Source organism: Berghia stephanieae, chromosome 3 (assembly GCF_034508935.2).
Source record: "Berghia stephanieae isolate SIO BIC M18660-M18661 chromosome 3, UCSD_Bste_1.3, whole genome shotgun sequence".
NCBI classification, from domain to species: domain Eukaryota; kingdom Metazoa; phylum Mollusca; class Gastropoda; order Nudibranchia; family Aeolidiidae; genus Berghia; species Berghia stephanieae.
In genome coordinates this window covers 30,156,118-30,161,164 of record NC_088362.1, presented here as the reverse complement: position 1 = coordinate 30,161,164, position 5,047 = coordinate 30,156,118, and the positions used below count along the sequence as shown (strand labels likewise).

General features: G+C 35.9%; 1 protein-coding gene across 1 annotated transcript in view; it reads right to left on the bottom strand.

Annotated features, from left to right (window-relative positions):
- LOC144967512 (uncharacterized) overlaps window positions 1–4,307 on the bottom strand; it is a 62,605-nt gene extending 58,298 nt beyond the window's left edge. The window contains exon 1 of the mRNA XM_078904885.1: window positions 4,203–4,307. The gene's annotated coding sequence lies outside the window, so the exon portion shown is untranslated. The remainder of the gene's footprint in view (window positions 1–4,202) is intronic.
- Window positions 4,308–5,047: the final 740 nt, after the last annotated feature.

Below are 5,047 nucleotides of genomic sequence, written 5' to 3'. Positions count from 1 at the left end.
TCTATCTGTCTGTATCTCTTTATCTTTCAAGATTGCTTTAACTCTCTATATCGTTCTATATCTCTATATCGCTCTCTCTCTCTCTCTCTCTCTCTCTCTCTCTCTCTCTCTCTCTCTCTCTCTCTCTCTCTCTCTCTCTCCTAGTCTAGTTTCAAATCATAATTTTGTCGGAATGAACAAAAAATAGTACAGGAAATGGAATTCATAGTTCAAAATATAATAATTGGGGTTAATTTTGATTCCTTAGGATGGAAATACAATTTCTGATATTGCAAAAAAGGCATTTATATTTCTTATAAATTTGATGGTAAATTCACTTTTTGGGCCCAGGTTCTTAATTAGTCGATTAATTAGTCTTAATTAGTTCTTAAATTGTGCGGCTATGTGGCCTTGTGGTATGACACTCGCTTTCGGGTCGAAAGGTCCTGGGTTCGAGCCTTGCTCGGCGCATAGTTGAGTCCTTGGAAAAGGCTCTTTACTCACATTCTCTCACCGTACTCAGGTGTAAAATGAGTACCTGGCCGTTAACAGCGCTGTCTCTGTCCTAAAAAAATGTAATATTGCCTAACAGGCGTCATGTTTCGTTCTACATGTTACTTGTTGCTGTTGGTGAGGGACCCCCTTGTAAAGCGCTTTGAGCACATAGAGTGGACATTGCGCTCATTTTTCTTGTCCTTCAGTTCCATTGGGCCCATGGAACCGGAGTTTATCCCGGTCTCTAGAGCTTGAAACGGACAATAGCAATTACTTGCTATCCTTTGGATGGACAGGACGCTTGTCTATCGCAAATTACTATCCGCCAAATCTAACAGACTCAGCTACTCATTCACTGCTGGGTGGACAGGGGGGTCAGCAAAAAATCTCGACTTCACCGGGGATCGACCTCGGTCCCTTTGCGTGTGAAGCGAGTACTCTAACAACTGAGCTATTGGGACCAACTCCCCCCCCCCCCCCCAGGTTGATCAGGTTCACCGAGACATAATACCGTTTTAGGAGGTAGGTTACATTTTATAAGACCACAAAGTAAAAGTGTGATTAAAGCAATGAACAGATCACATTGATGCTATGCGTTTTGTTCAAACACTCACAACATCCGCCAGCCACCAAACATAACGTACCTACGCACAAAACTGCGTGTAAACTTTAACGTTTATAGTCTGATTGATTTGGATAGTATGCGCTTTGCTATGAAGCTCATAACATTGCCATTCGGGAGTATAACGGACCAACACACAAAACTATGTGTACCCATGAGCTTCTATAGATAGAATGCGCTTGGCCAAGGAGTTCACAACATTGCCATCCGGAAGTATAACGGACCAACACACAAACTCTGTGTAACCATGAACGTTTATAGTCTGGTTAATACAGTTTAGTTAGAATTACTCATAAACATGGATGGCAAAAAAACAATAACAAAGACCCGAGTGACGTCAAGTGCATTCTAGCTATACTCTGACTGATATAATGTAGTGAGATTTACTCACTACTAACAGGTTGATTGAAAACAATGAGCCGAGTGACGTCAACTTCATTCCTTCAGTACATAGTACATTTCAAAAGACGAGCTTTTATTTCGCGCAATCAATATCCACTAAAATTGCTCACTCAAAGCGCTGTACGGAGGGTCCCTGACAAACAGCAACACGTATAACATGCAGAACGAGACCTATTAGGCCGATTACGATACCTATAACCTATTAGGCGATATCACAATTTTTTTTTTCCGACAGAGACAAAACGCTGTTAACGGCCAAGTATTCATTTCACACACGAGTACGGTGAGAGAATGTAAGTAAAGAGCCTTTTCAAAGGACTCAACTATGCGCCGAGCAAGCGAGGTCCGAACCCAGGACCGTCCGATCCGAAAGCGAGTGTCATACAACAAGACCACGTAGCTGCACAATAACGACCAATCCCTTCTTGATGATTTATAATGTTTTAACAACTCCCCTTTGATCTACAAAGATTTACAGTTTACAATGGTCTTATCTCTATTATATTATTTATGTTCACGTCAAGAGTGGAAGTTTATTTGTTTCAAATAGCTTTACAAGTTTGAAAATAATAATAGTAATGATAATAATAATAATAATAATAATAATAATAATAATAATAATAATAATAATAATAATAATAATAATAATAATAATATAATAATAATAATAATAATAATAATAATAATAGTATATAATAAGATAATAATAATAAATAATAATAATAATATAATAATAATAATTATAATAATAATAATAATAATAATAATAATAATAATAATATAATAATAATAATAATAATAATAATAATAATAATATCACATTTTCACAGGACTGTTTCCGAGGACTGAGTGAGATATTATTGTTTAACAAAAGTTATAACAAAATGAAACAACAGAAGGAGTAGTTACTTGAGATTATATTATTATAGTTAGGCTTTTATATAGCGCAGTATCCATCTATCTATCTATAGATAGTTCGAAGATGACGTCACTCAGGTCTTTGTTATTGTTTTTTGCCATCCGCGTTTATGAGTAATGTTCATTGAACTGTATTAACCAGACTATAAACGTTCATGGATACACACAGTTTTGTATGTTGGTCCGTTATACTTCCGGATGGCAATGTTATGAGCTTCTTAGCCAAGCGCATACTATCTTTAGATAATTTCTTATATTGCAACCACCTCAAAGTTACTATTTCTTATCCATTTAACTCAACGTTTACTTTTAGTGGTTGGATTCGTCCCTACATAATACTGTTTTGAAATTGAAGGTCTCATATAACATTTGACAACCCCCTACCCTTGCGTTAATAAATTCTACTGCTCTCTCAGTTAGACAACTTCAAGGGTTGTAGCTTTGAAGTGGTGCCTGACCAGTGGCTACTTCAACACTTCAACACCCCATGGTTCTGGTCACGTTCATGTTGGCACAAGATCAAAGTAGTATGTATTCGATTACTGAAGACTGACCGTATAGCGGTTATATATATATATATATATATATATATATATATATATATATATATAATATATAATATATATAATATATAATAATATATAATATATATATATATATATATATATATTATATATATATATATATATATATATATATATATATATATATATATATAACCGCTATATATATATATATATATATATATATATATATATATATATACATATATTGTTATGTGTGCGTGTGTTTTTAAATGTGAATATATACTCGTATATGGGGTAGGAATATAAACATCACTTTAATAATTACTACTATGCCGATCAACCGAAAGGCGTGGTATTTTTTACAACGGAAGAAAAAAGACAAAAACGAAAACAAATAAAACCAAAAAAAAAAAAACAGTAGAGTTATAGCAAACATTAAAATTTGCTTGTTTTTTATCACATATGGATCTGAAAAAGTGTATATGAACTTGTGCGGCTACGTGGTCTAGTGGTATGATACTCGCTTTCAGATCGGAATCTCCTGGGTTCGAGCCTCACTCGGCGCATAGTTGAGTCCTTGGAAAAGGCTCTTTACTCACATTCTCACACCGTACTCATGTATAAAATGAGTACCTGGCCGTTAACATCGTTGTCCCTGTCGAAAAAAAAATTGTATTATCGCCTAACATGCACCATGTCTCATTCTACATGTTACGTGACCCTTTGTAAAGCGCTTTGAGCACGTTTAGTGGATATTACGCTATCTAAAAATGCTCAAGTTAAGTCAAGTTAAATGTCAAGCAATACGATCACCCTGGTATAACACTAGTTACGGACAATGGTCACAAATATTTACCAAGATCCGATGAAGAAAACAATCCCACTAAAAAAATACATTTAAAAAGTGGGTTTTTATATAGCGCAATATCTACTAAACGTGCTCAAAGCGCTTTACAAAGGGTCCCTGACCAACAGCAACACGTAACATATAGGACGAGACTTGATGCCTGTTAGGCGATATTACAATTTTTTTCTAGACAAGGACTACGTTATTGACGGCCAGGTACTCATTTTACACCTGAGTACGGCGAGGAATATGAGTAAAGAAGAGCCTTTTCCAAGGACTCAACTATGCGCCGAGCGAGCGAGCGAGCAAGGCTCGAACCCAGGACTTTCTGATCCAAAAGCGAGTGTCATACCACTAGACCACATAGCCGTAAACCCACTACATTTTGTGTTGATATCAATCAAGAACTCACCCAACAATTTATTCAGACTCCGTGAAATAAAAAACAAACTGTTCCAAACACTGCCACGTGATATAAATACAACCTGTAAGGCCTAAGGGCGATCTACTCAAAAGTGAATGGAGAAGGAACTCTGAAATGGTTTGAGAAAAAAAACCCTCTCAAATATAAGATAGTTATTGATCCCGATTCACCGTTATAGACCAATACAGTTTAACCGCGGTGTCAGGAAATGTCAAATGGTGTTGCTCTTTTGTGAATATCCGAATTAGCTATTTATGCAATATAATGTGCACATGCTCTTATGTGGCTATCTGTATGTCTTTTGTGATTTTGTTCTGTGCGGCTATGCCGTCTTGTGGTATGACACTCGCTTTCGTATCGGAAGGTCCTGGGTTCGAGCCATGCTCGGCGCATAGTTGAGTCCTTGGAAAGGGCTCTTTACTCACATTCTCTCTCCGTACTCGGGTGTAAAATGAGTACCTATTAATAGCGTTATCTATGTCGGAAAAAAATTGCCATATGAGCCAAGGTCAAAAGGTGCCCGCCTGATACCAGTGTTAAGAAAATTTGATTTTTACTTAATTATGGGCTGTTTTCATTGGGTTAATGCTTTTAATCAATTGATAATATGAAAAAGAGATAAAATGAAATAGCTCAACTGTTCAACAGAATATGAAATAAACAACTTGAAAGTGAAATGTGAATGCTGTTTGGCATGTGCTTAAAACGAGGTCAACGCATCACCTTTTTAGAAATCATGTAGAAATTAAATGTGATGCTTTAGCTCACGTGATTGAAATTTGACTAATAGTATAAAGTCAAAATTTACTTTTAAACGCAATTGCAGAATATTA